The sequence below is a fragment of the Medicago sativa genome, chromosome 8 (genome assembly GCF_051527215.1).
Source record: "Medicago sativa cultivar Bolivia chromosome 8, Bolivia_mono, whole genome shotgun sequence".
Taxonomy (NCBI): Eukaryota; Viridiplantae; Streptophyta; class Magnoliopsida; order Fabales; family Fabaceae; genus Medicago; species Medicago sativa.
In genome coordinates, this window is record NC_140756.1 from 52,174,948 (window position 1) to 52,189,050 (window position 14,103).

Genomic DNA, 14,103 nt, shown 5'->3' on the forward strand with positions numbered 1-14,103 from the left:
CTTTTCAACTATCTCCTCATCAATCTTTTCAACTTCACCATTTTGTTCTTCTTCCACTACTACTTCCTCAACCTTCTTTTGGACAATAGGTGGCAACACCTTTCTCGCTTCTCAATTCAATAGCATTGCAAGATTCATTGTTAGGGTTCTCGGTTGTGTTACCCGAGAATCCTACTTTGTTTTGTTCGGACGGTTGCTTTGCTAATTGACCCGGTTGAGTTTCAAGCATCTTTCTTGAAGCTTCGTTGTTCTTTCTTTTCAGCTTCTTGACTCTTCTTCATTTCTTCAAAATTGCCTTGAGTCATCTTCATGAAGTTAATCATCGTCTCCTCTAGAGCCGATGGCTTTCGTTGCCGTTGTTGTTGTTGAGGATTTGGCGGCAAAGGATTCAAAGTGTTGTTATTTGAATAGCTCGGATTAGGATGCCTGTTGATACCGAATTGTAGTATTGATTAGGTCTTTGGTAGCTTCCCATGTAGTTAGCTTCCTCAAATGATTCTTCAGTAGGCAGTCTCCATTTGGATGCCCTTCTCCACATAAATCACACCTCGGCAATGTATTAAGCGACATGTTGTTTGTTGGCTAGAGTATAACTATGAAACTCTTTGGTTAGAGTCTCTAGTTGCTTGTTCATTGCGGCTTGGTTGGCTAAGATAGCAGTTTGGTCACTCACCCCAAACACTCCTCTTTCTTTCTTCTTAACATCAAGCCACGATACTCATTGCTAGCCATGGTTTCTATTAACTCCAAAACCTCATGATCAGTTTTGTTCTTGAAACTACCCCCACTGATGCATCTAGGAACATTCTATTGTTGTAGGTTAACCCTTCATGAAAATTTGGAGATCTTGTTTTTCGGTTAACTCATGATTGGGGCATCGTTTGAGAAGCAAGTTGAATCGCTCCCAAGCATCATAGAGTGATTCACTTTCTCCTTGTTTGAAAACTGATATCTCCATCCTTTTATCCCAAAATTTGGACATAGGAAAATATTTGGCTAAGAACCTAAGTTCTAACTCTCCCCAATTTCCAATGGTTCCATTAGGGATGGTTAGTAACCAATCTTTGGCTCTACCGGTTAATGTGAATGGGAATAGCCTAAGTTTCTTTTGGCTCTCGACCACGGTGGCCGGGGGCACACAAAACTCGCAAGTTTCGGCGAAACGGCTTAAGTGTTCATGAGGGCTCATAGATTCGACCCATCGAACTCGTTTATCCCTCAACCCATTCAAGACAAAGGATTTGATATCAAACGCAACTGGGTTAGCAGGTTGAAAGGTATGAGTCAATTGACCATGGTGTAAAGCTAACCCATAATCCCCCAACTTTGGTCTAGGTGGTTCTCCCATGACACTCGAATCGGGGAAGTAATTGTTTCGCTTTCAAAGATAGCAAGACTAGGTAATCGCTCTCGTGCAGCCGGTGGAACAGATTTGGACAACCGGACAGCTTTCCGATTGGCTTTCGCAGCCCTTTCAATTTCGGGATTGAATTGCAAATCGTCCGCACCTCTTCTACCTCGCATAAATAACAAAGTACCTCAGTAGCACCGCTCAAAACAAAATAACAATGACAGAAAATCTATGACAGAAATTAAATGACAGAAAAATAAATTGCGTAAATCCTAATTAATAACGATATTGCCTTGTTGAAATGATTCAACAACCCCGCAACGGCGCCAAAAACTTGATAGGAAATTGGCAAGTGTACCAACGTCTATCGAAGTAGTAAAATATCGATCCACGAGGACTGTATTTAACTTCAACTTAACAAGTTCGTTATTCGTTAGGATGTAAAAGTTTATGAGGTTGCCCTAGGCAGTTGGTATTTGATTGTAACAAACGGTAAAGTAAATTGCGACAGTAAATTATATTGAGATGAATGATTAAGCCGTTGAATCCGCTATTGCTCTATATGAGATAATTGTCCTCTCTCTACTTCTCACTTATTAATCTTTCTTTACGACAAGTTAACAAAATAGCATTGATCACTCTCGCGCATCAATACCCATTCCTAAGCTAGAATCGCCTACTCTATCCCGAGTCTACGTGGCAAAGCAATAACATTAGGAAGCAATATTAGAACGTTAACTTATGTGTCATAACCCTCAATTTCCCATCTCTCGGGCTCCTAATGTTGAGTTAAACAAGTTTACTAGATCAAGATCAAAAGCCAGGGGTTAGTGGTCATTTGGTTCCCAAAATCATTTCTTAATCATAATTGAAGTAGTTATGGTTAGTGGTCCTCCAACAATTACTTTAGAAAAGCATTAAGCACAAGTAAAAATGAATAAAGACTGATTAATATTGATAATAGAGAGAGTACAACTACCTGATTCATATATTACAATAGCATCATCATGGCTCAATCAAACTTATAGTTTAGCTACTCATAACTAAACTATCATAAGCATAAATGATAAAAGCATACATAAATTCTTACCAACTTGAGAGTTGGTATGACTCTAAGAGCTTGCACCTTCGTTTCCTTGTTCCTCTATGCTTAAAATCCCATAAAACTTCGTGTCTCAAACCTTTGGCCAAGCTTCTCTTTTATAGACACATTTTGGTGGCCAACCGTATCGTACCATCGTGCCACGTTGGTGAGTCATCGTGGCACGATCGTACATCGGATGCACGCTTGTCGGCAGATCGATCACACTCACAAAGTTGGCGAACGCACCATCGTGGCACGTTGGGGAGTCATCGTGCCACGATTATTCCAGTGAGGACAGCATTAATTTTGACCTAGCATCGTGGCACGATGAAAGGCTTCGTGGCACGATGGCTTGCATTTTTAGGAACTTTTCCTCTTTTATCCTCTTTGAGCACCCGTTCCCAATTTCGTCCGATTTCGCCATGAATTATAGGTAGTTGTCTCTCTTTATGATACAAAAACAATACAAATAACAACTAAAAACATGCAATGACGGACGGTCATCGAATGCTTGCCTCATTTGATCCCATGAAGTAATGGAACCGACTTTAAGGGAATGCAACCAAGCGCTAGCTCTATCCCTTAAGGAAAAGGGAAAGAGATGAAGTCTTACGGCTTCTTGGTTCTCCTTTATGGTTCCACTAATGCTTAGGAAAACAGAGATCTGACGATAGGGATCCTCGACGGGGATCCCGAAAACCGATTTTGCCGCACCAAATTAAGTAGGACAAGCTTGATTTCAAAGTTGTCATCCTCAACCGTTGGGTACACAATAATAGTTTGTGGCTAAGCCATAGAGGGCGTTGCATACTCTTTGAGAGTGCGATCAGCCATGACAATATTATTTCGTGCGTCTCTATTTCTTTTATGTAAAAACCTTTCGATCTCGGAATGAATACCACTCGATTTCCGGTTTTTCGCATAAAAAATTGAGAACCCAAGAAGTTAACGATAACGTAAAGAAAAGAAAAGAGTAAAAGAAGAAAAAGAAAAGAAAAAGAAGAGAATTCTAATCACTAAGAAAAAGTTAATTAAATTAGTTAACTCCCCCGCAACGGCGCCAAAAACTTGATAGGCCAAACCGCAAGTGCACCGTCTATCGAAGTAGTAGTAAAAGAGAGTATCGTTCTGCTAGGGAGTTGTTCAATTTAACTAACCTTTAGAGAATGATTAGAGGAGAAGAAAGATTATAAAATAGGAGGTTCAGCTGGTTGAAAGTAAATAACAATAATAAAGAGAGCCTTGGGATCATTGGTTCTGTCATAATAACAAGTCCTTCACTAGCCAAGACTTTAACTTCTAATTTCATGTTTTACACCTAATTTCTAAAGACCGGTTTCCCTTTAGCCTCTCACCTTTCCGACCAAGTCCAAGTGAGAGTTTACCCCTAGCAACCAAGCCTATTTCGCTGAATTGATTACTAGAAGAAGCTTATAAGGATTGACACTACACATGTCTCAAGAATTGCAAAGACTATTTCACTCGCCTTTGCAATTCTTGTCTAAATTCACTTGTTCCAATATCAAAGCTCCGCTTTTGCATTATGAATTGCTATTTGAGATGATGGATTAACAATTATCAAACCCTCCACTTTTGTTTCCACAATTTGATAATGGTTAATTCATGTTTAAACGATGAATTTAGATTAGAAATTAAGGTTGCATGAAATTAGGGTTAAGGTTGGTTTGATTAGGATTATGTCATTAGACTTATCCAACAATCCCAAGACAAGAGAAGTCTACTCACTCATGTTCATCGTAGACATGGGGAAGAAGAGAGAAAGCATAAAATAAATTGCGGGAAAGCAGAGAAATAAAAATATGAACTTTATTAAGAAAACAATTGTCACTATTGAATTCCAAGACATAAAGATGAATATTTGTGATGGGGAGCTACTCTATTTATAGCTTACATTCGACTTAAAATCTAAGCAATTACAAGGGCTTTTTGGTAAAACTAAAACAGAGTAGCTTGGGCCCTAAGCAAAAGCAGCAAAAGGGACTTCTAGAGGGTGGCACGGCCGTGCCACATGTTGGCACGGGCCGTGCCAAGCTTCGACTTGGGGGAATATATTTTTGTTCCCGAATCTTTCGTATTTTCGCTCCGAATCAGTTCCGGACTCCTTTCTTTTGTTCCAAGACTCCTTCCATCCAATATTCTTTCCCCGAAATATAAAAATAGGCAATTGAAGTAAAATAACTCAAAAAGGAAACAATATTAAAATAAAATAAAACCAAATCTAAATAAAACGAAACTAAATAATATATAAAAATAGTCTAAATAATGACTCATCGGTTTTGACCGCCTACCGTTTGTATGAATGGGTAGACGGAGTGCAGGAGTAGTTTGCTTTCGGTGAGTTGCCTGGTGATTGCTTGGATAGCGGAAGCAAATGTCCGTCGTCGGTTCCTTAGAGTCTTAGGTTTAGGCTCTAATTAGGTGTCACTTTTGATTTCGATTTTGCTTATGATTGTGGAGATTTTGCCCATTTGTCGGTCTTGGAGATTTTCTTTATGAATTTATGTTGATCTTATGACATGTAAACTTTGGTGATGTATGATTTTTATCTGTTGCAACCGTTGAGAATTTTCATATATGCATGTTGTTGGAATTTTGTTGAAGACGTAGCGTCTATTTCTTGAATATATTCTTTATTCGCGTGTTTTTATCGCTTTAATAGAAATAGGGCGTTACAGCCTGCATAAGCCAAACTTTGTTTCTCCTTTGTTGGAATTGGTATTACAGTTTGAACGTCCTAGGGGTTACAAAAGTCCTAAGTTCACCAAGTTTGGAAGATATACCACCGAGTCCACCGTCGAACATATCACACGATATTTGACAGAGGCAGAGATCTAGAAAATGATGAGAATTTGAGGTTGAAATACTTTCCAAATTCTCTAACAAAGTATGCCTTCACATGGTTTACTACCGTTACACCATATTCGATCCAAAATTGGACTCAATTAGAGAGGTTATTCCATGAACAATTCTACATGGGCCAATCTAAAATAAGTCTAAAGGAATTGACAAGTGTCAAGAGAAATCATGCTGAATCCATTGATGATTATCGCAATAGATTCGTGTTGTTAAAGGCAAGATGTTTCACATAAGTGCATGAGCATCGCTTAGTTGAAATGGCCGCTAGTGGCCTAGATTATTCCATCAGAAGAAGCTAGACACTCAACACTTGAGATATATGGCCTAGTTGACCGATAGAGTTCGACATGTCGAAAGAATAAGGACTGAGAAAGCTAGAACTCGAAATATCACAAAAGAGAAAAGGTTGCTTATGTTGAATCAAACGAAAGTGACCAAGAATTCGACATAGCTTTTGGCGATGTCGAAAGGTAGGAGGTTGACATTGCTGAACTAAGACCAGGGCCGCCTTATACATGTAAATGGTTAAGGCCCTCAGATGGGAATAATCTGTCGAACCAAGCAATGAAAGATATGTTCCCAAAACATATACGTTCGACGTAACCAAATGCGACGAGATTTATGATCTCTTAGTTGCCGATGGTCAAGTGGTAGCACCTAAGGATTTTAAAATCCCACCACTAAAGCAACGTAAGAAAAAGAGGTTTTTTCATATACCTTAATTATTTGGAACATAACACCTCATGATGTTCTCTTTTAGGGATTTGGTTCAGAAAGGTCTTAATGAAGGAAGGCTGAAGTTTGGAGACAAGCCAAAGCCTCAAATGGACGTAAAATCTGATCCTTTGAAAGATGCGAGTATGATGTACACCGACATTGCAGGCTGCAATATGGTTGAAGAAATTGTTGACGTTGTCGAAGATTTGTTTGTGAAGCAGAAGTTAAAGCGAGTATACGATGTTGCAGAATGTCAAATGGTGGACATCACTAAAGATGCAGGATACGTCGAAGAGACTACCCCGTAACCTCGGTTTGACGAGAAGTTGAAGGTAGCCTATCCTTCGGATGAAGAAGAACCGATTGACTTCGTCAATCGATGCAGTGAAGAATTCTAAGGTAATGCTTTGACCTAGATGTAGTGTTGTATTTGACAAAGAGGCAACTAAAGGCCTTGAAAGTTCCATCCCAAAACCTAAGAAAAGAGGGAAATGGTCTCGTGATCATAGACCTAAGTTTTCCTTTACTAAGAGTTATATTATTTTCATCAAAAGAACTCCTTCAACCACCAATTCCGTCAATAAAAGTGGACAAGGAAAAGCTTTTAATCCTTATGCACCTGATCAAAAATGGGTTCGCCGACCCATAAGAATGTGCAACATGGGAAAATAATGTGGTGAAAGGAAGTGCCGGTATTGTTGATAACAAAAATGGTACTTCCTTTGAGTCAAAGAAGTATGCTTACAATAAAAATTACAAGGGGAAGAACCCCTTGATAAAGACTCAACAGAGAAGGCACCGAGAGATCCAAAATAGGCATTGCTTTGCAAGCCTTGAAGACCAAACTCTCGACACGTAACCTAGTTTGGAAGATCTAAGTTCCCTAACCTTAGGGAATGATGAAGATGATCATCACATCTGAGCAAAATGCTTAGAGCAAAATCACAGCTTGTTTAGCCGAACATGAGATTAAGAAGGCCTTAGTGGATGGCACTTAGCAAAAGCCGGTTAAGAGACCACTAGTGAAGATACTATCGAAATACTTAGGTTGAAGCTTAAGGAAATGATGGTTAATTGGCCATAAAGTTGATTGTATCTATGATAAGGAATTTGTATGGTTCCTAATTGAAAACCAAATGGTAAAATTTGGCATTAGTTGCCTTGGTATTCAAAGTTGTGGGTTGAAACCAAAAAAGGTGGTTGAAGCCAAAATAGATGTGATTCCTATTTAGTAGCCTTTTTGACAGTTTGTCAATAACAAAAAGTGGGGGCAAAGAGTTATGTTTATTATGGATTTCGTTACAAATTTTGATTTATTTGCAAGTAGTCTTTTGTTGCAAATAATTATTATCCCGAAAATTGAAAATCTCTGCCATTTACAATTTGTCAAAGGAATGAATTTCTTTTGATAATATGTCGAAATAAAAGGCACATACTGGAAAGTGTAAGCCTATTGTGTGAAAATAAAAATAGCACAAACATTTAAAATTCGACAACAAAGAAATATTCGGCTTTGAATCAACAAAATAATACAAAACATTGTCGAAGCATTACAAAATTGGACCGTTATGTCTCAATACAACACATAACAATACCAAATAGAAGAAGAGCAAAAACTGAAATCAAAGGTTGCAAACGAAGACCCGGAAAGCTAGATAACTCGATTGCAAGTTCAAATACGAAGGTTAGCTTTTAGCTTCTCATAAAGGGATTCACAAATCTCCAGCCTTCAAATCCACGAACTCTTCTTCCAAAATTAGGGATTCTATGAGCTTTCCAAGTGTAACAACCCTCTCATGGTGTTCAATAGCCTTAAAGGCTTTTGACCGAATCGTTCCACTCACTTCGGGGATTTGTGGGTTGAAAGATAGGGCTTCAAGTTTGGTGGTGACATATTCGTCAAAATGATGTTGTTGAAGTCCCCTTCACTCTTTGAGTTTCTCAAGAAGAAAAAGATGGACTACACACGCACACACTCACTTGAAACTTGTTGTTGGGTTGAATAGGTTCATGAGAAATACTTGAAGTTGTGATTAGTGTACGCTGAAAACAAAGCCTTGGAAGAAACAAAAGTTTTTGATTTATGTTATTGTGTTGTTAATGCCGCTAATGTTTATGTCTTTTTCTTGAGGACAAGAAAAGATTCAAGTATGGGGGAGTTTGATAAGTCAATAATTTAGTGATTCTTAAGCATTTATTTAGTAGAATTATGTTTGCTTTAGTTTGTTTTTATAACTATTTTACTTCAAGTTGTTTGTTTTAATCTCGTGATTTAAAGTGATGAAGAATGAAGTTTGAACACAAAAGAAGGGATCCGAAAGCATGGTTTAGGCACATTTGAAGAATGATGAGTGACGAGAGCTTTCTAGAGAAGAGAAAAGATGGGAATTTCTGTCCATCTATCGCGCACGGTCGTGCTCGCAAATGCACTTATCGTGCGCCCCCTTATTCAAACCGTGCCTGCCAACGTCGAACGGTCGGCACGGTCCGTGCCAAGATAAGCATGGCCGTGCACGATCTCATGCCACCCTTTGCTGCTTTTGCTTTTTCAAGAAGGCACGTTCGTGTGCCCCGCAGCACGACCGTGCATGCTACTTTGGGAAGATTTAGTGCATTTTCATTGTCTAATTTGGTACAAGTTTATTATCCGATTTGGTGCATATTTTATGTGCCGTTTTGGTGTAAATTTATATGCCGATTTAGTACAAATCTATGTCTCGATTTATTGCAATTTTATGTTGTTCCTTTAGATAAAAATAGAGGAGCCATCAGACTTGTAGAATCATCTTTTGTTCTTGGGAATTCTTTGTGACAATTATTTCTTTGAATCGAAGTTCTTGTTTTTCTTGTTCTTTATAATTCTTGTTCTTTACTTTCGCTTATTTACTTTTATGTCTTATTTCTCCATCTCTTTAATCTCTTTTTCTACGATGAACATGAGTGGGTAGATTTCTTTGTCTTGGGATTGTTGGATGAGTCTAATGACCTAATCCTATCAAACTAAGCCTAGAACCCTAATCTTATGTAAATCTATTTCTTAATCTAATCTCACCATTCTTATTTCATATTTCAAATAATAACCTGAAGGATCGAACAAAGAAGGTTAGTATTGGACATGTGAGATAAGACAAGGTTTACAAAACATGAGAATAATCTAGTAAACCTTGAGGCCTTAAAAGTTTCGTTCTTAATGGGTTTCAATAGCAATCAACGATGAGAATAGGCGTGGTTGCAATTGAAACACACTCCTTGATTCCAAGAGGAACCTTGATATGCCTTAGAGAAACTTGTCTTTAGAAATAGATTTAACATAAGATTTCAATATAGGGTTGGATTGTGAAAGATTTGACATTATGATGAACCAATAATCCCGAGGCGCTTTTTATTATTATTTTACATCAATCAATATGTAAAAAATCCAAACTTTAAATCTTTCAGCTAATCCTAAATTAAAAAGATAATCATAATTACAACAACTCCTTGTGAAACGATAATTTTTACTACTTTGATAAAACCGTGCACTTGCGGAATTTACACATCATTTGGGAACCATTGGTATACGTTTGGGATCGAAAAGTGTGAAAAATCCATGTTCGGGAACCCCGCAAAGCATCGGCACGGTCGTGCTCAACACAGAACGGTCGTGGCACCCGTCACAGTGCCACGCACGACCCGTGCTAGGGAGGCGCACGCTCGTGCCTCTGCACTGGAACAGCGGAAATGCATTTTTGCGTCTTCGCGCGTAAAAGTTTGTTTTCAAGTCCGATTTCGATCTTGTTTTCGCCAAACGTTTCCCAATCACTTAGACCATTGATACATACTCGAAAACATAGTTCGACAACCCAAAAAAACTTAATTTAACTCACCCCAAAATGACTTATTTCACAAAAGTGCTTAAAATGACTTTTTTACTCAAAAACCCGATTGTCACCAAAACGATTTCACACTCAAAACCTTTAATCAAAAACAGTAAATTCTAACCAACCAAATTCATCATAAAAAATTCATTAATTCATTCAAATTCATCAAAACAAACTTCTCCATTTTATAACCCATTTTCATAAAAGCTTCAAAAACACAACAACTTAACTACAACAAGACATTTAGCAACAGCCAAGGCATGAATCATCATCTCCAACACAACTCAACAACATTCATGTCATATGATCATGATTTCACCAACAATCAATAATAACAACAACAACATCATTCTTCATCATTTTAAGTTAAAATTCCAAAGTTTTCTTTTCGACACTTAACAACAATGAAGATTAAGCACCAACAACAAGTTTACCATAAATTTCACATACCCAAAATCATCATTCAATTATGAGCACGAAAATTAACATTTAAAATCATCAAAATCGAAATTCACACAAAAGCATTTATGACCTAAAAGTAGAAACATGAGATTATAGCTTATTTGAGTGAAAGAATATATCCCCTTACCTTAAACCTTCAAAATCTTCTAGCTATGGCTTCACTCTCCTCTTCTAGCTCCCATTCTCTAGCTATTCTCTTCTCCGATTTCTTCCTCTTCTATTCTTCTATCTATCTCCCTACTTTCTCTCTCTAGCCTCTCTAACTTTGTTATGTGAATGAAATGTTTCTAACCTTAATTTTCTTTCATGAGTTAAGTATATACTAGACCTACACCCGTGCGATGCACGAGTTAGGTTTGATGCAATACCTAATACTATATCGTGATTCACTATTCATGAAAATGTTAATGTCGTGATTCACTATTCATGAAAATGTTAATGTTGTTGTTTACATTGAACTTATGTCAGTGAGAAACATAAACAACAAAAAACATTTAAAATCTAAAAGTAGATACAAATTATTGCACATTTTTAATAAATTCTTTGTAAACCACATTTGATGCGACGATATCATCTTTACCATCTTCATTGGTTATCAATATCTTCAAACCTTTTCTTGAGGTCACTCTTGAAATTGCAGCATATAATTGACCACATGAGAATATTGGTGTTAGAAGATATACTCCGACATGTTTAAGTGATTGTCCTTGACTTTTATTAATGATCATTGAAACCTTGATTCCCATTGAAAACTCTTCCTTGACATCTCAGTTCCGTCTCCCCTCTCTTCCACATATCACTTTATCATGATTCAGCTTTCTCTCTCTCGATATATTTTTCTTCCTTTTTTTTTTTCTTCCTCTTTCTCATCTTTTTTTCTCCATTCCATTTCTTGATTGTTTGTTTTCTCCCACTCTCCATCCATTATTTTCCATTTCTACACATCTCCAAATATTTGTTTTTAGAGAGTTAGGATTTGAGGATAATTTTTTTATTTCATTGGTTTGTTTCTCATCCATCTTTCTTTTCAAATTAGAGGCACATTATGATCTATAAAATATTTTTTTAGTGGGATAATTGGATATATGCATGAATGGGATAATTAAGTCATTTTTGGTAAAAAAAAATAATAATATCTACTAAAATTCTTGTGCGTTGAAATTAGAAGACAAAATGAATTGAATGTTAAATTGATTGGAAGTGAAATAGATATTAAAAATAAATTAACCTCTGCCTGGAGTTTTTTTTTTTTTGTAGAGCTTCGTACATAACTATGAAATTGTCTATATTCTTACTTTTAAAGTTATATTGAGTATTATGTTATGATACTAACTCAAAAAGCAACAAAAATAAAAGATGGGCTGCAATAAAAAGGACAAATCAAAAGAACAAATATATACAAAAGTCTGCACCTAAAAATTGGTCTTAACCACAAAGATTATTAAATCTATAAAAATGAAAAGGAAAAGAAACTGCTACGTGGTAATCGAAATAAAAAAAAATAATTATGAAAAGGAACGATTTTGTGATAATCGAAAGAACAATAATAATAAAAAGGAACAGTTTTGTGGTAATTGAAAGAAAAAATAATAATGAAAATGAGCTACTACAAAAAAAAAAGTAATTGCAATGACATTAGTGACTTTAAAAAAAATGAAATTTTCATGTGTTACCCGATTCAATTCCTTGCGTAACTTATTTTTCATAAAATTTAATTAGGCCACCAAAAAGGGCGGGGTTATGTTTATTAGGTTCAATTGCATGATGGTGAAAAATAATTTAGGGATTGTGAGATTGAAAGAAATAGGACCCAAGATTTATGTTGAATGCATAACATTGAAGCAATCACATGTCATTAAAATCATAAGTGCCTTGGTGGTAATAAATGTGAAATGGAAAATGGAAGCATGAGGTACCTGGTTCAATCCCATCCCTAGCATGATTTTTTTTTCATGTCCCTAGCATGATTTTTTTTCATAATTCAATCCCTAGCATGATTTTTTTTTCATAAAAGGGGGAAAGGTAGGGTTTAGAAAAAATTATGACTTAGTATGATTTATATAGAATATAGATAGATAGATATATATATATATATATATATATATATATATATATATATATATATATATATATATATATATAGATACTACTCTCCAATGGGATAGGTATCTAATATTGACAATGGGCCTAAAACCCTTACCAACAAGGGGGGTCTTACAAACCTCGAATCCGGAGTCAACTAGTTAATTAGATTGAGAACAATTGTCCTTAAATACTTGTGTTTGTGATCATCAAAAATGAGGAGATTGTTGAAACAAAATGAATTTTGTACAATGCCTCTGAAGTTTTGATGATAACAAAGTATTGAAGAATTGGGTCTACTATTATGCGTTCAAGTATGCACAACCATAAATTAAAATTTATCAAGTTCTAAACATATATAAGAGTATCTCAAGCACAAGAGAAGCTAGAGACTTAGTAGAAGATATGAAGAGAGGTCAACCATAAATCAACCTTTGGATCAGAAGAGGAGTTAGCTTTAGAGGTTGCCGGAGATCGAGACTACGGAGCGTCGGCATCTGAAGACTTCGTACTCTCGAAGTCTAAGGCTCAAGATTCATAAGACACGTCAACATTGTCTTCTTCTAGAGGAGGGTCGCTTTCTACATTTGACCAATTACAATTTGTCTTCTTCGAATCACGTTCTAAGTCAAATTCAAAGACAAAAGGAATGAAACAGGTAATTCCAATTGAAGCAAGGGAATTTTTAATGTCTTTTCAACGATGTTAACCAAATCAAGAAACATTCCAACGTCTATAATCAAGCTTCTCAAAAACTCTAAATTATGTGTTGGCTCCTCTCTAATTTCTATCATATCCTTCATTATTTAAGGAGCTGAAGATCCGAGAAATTAACAAGACACTACAGTTTTTAACAATGTCATTACTTTGTCCAATTGAAAAGCGCATAAACATTTAAGAATTTCGTACCAATTTATTATCTTAGAAACTCTAAAGTTTGAAGAGTCTTACTCTATTCTCGTAATTTATCACACCTCTAATTGTATATCAAGTGTAAAATCAAAAAATCTTTTATTTTATTAAGTTAGATTGTTAGAAATCTCTTTCGGTCGTGATTAAGCATTAGAAGTCTCTTACTTGCGTGCTTGAGCATTTGAAGTCTCTTGAATGTGTGCTTAAACATTTGTAATCTTAGTGATTATAATCAAAATCTATTGGAAGTGCAAAGGGATTAGACTACTCTCGGGTTGTGAGAGGAACTAGTATAAATTGATCTCTCTCGTGTGTCAAACTCATTTTCCGTTTTTTTTTTTTTTTTGTGTGGAAGAGGGGGAGGTCATGTATCTTTTATATACGGAATAGATTCTCCTTAAAAAAATATACGGAATAGATTCTTATGAAATGTAATTATAAAATTGAAATCTTGAAAAACTCATTCCTCAAAACAACGTTGATCATCATCCATATTAATATATTTGTGGTCAAGTCTTTCTACTTTTTCTCTCAAAAAAAAAAAAAAAAGTCTTTCTACTTTGTCTCATTAAAAAAAAAGTCTTTCTACTTTGACTGGGTCGTTTACATTTCTGTATTTTTTTTAAGGAAGACTATTATTATATGAGCGAATGATCGTTCCTTTTCAGAAAGAAAAAAAAATGAACAAATGACCAAAGCAAATACCTCATTAAATTTTTTAAATTGATATTTTGCAGAAGTCTGAATGAATGATCCAA

At 36.0% G+C, this 14,103-nt stretch overlaps 1 non-coding gene across 1 annotated transcript; it reads left to right on the top strand.

The window, feature by feature from the left end:
• The first annotated feature begins 860 nt into the window (after window positions 1-860).
• On the top strand, window positions 861-967 carry LOC146899437 (small nucleolar RNA R71). Its single transcript, XR_015024389.1, has one exon. It is a non-coding gene; the product is annotated as a small nucleolar RNA R71 (small nucleolar RNA).
• Window positions 968-14,103: the final 13,136 nt, after the last annotated feature.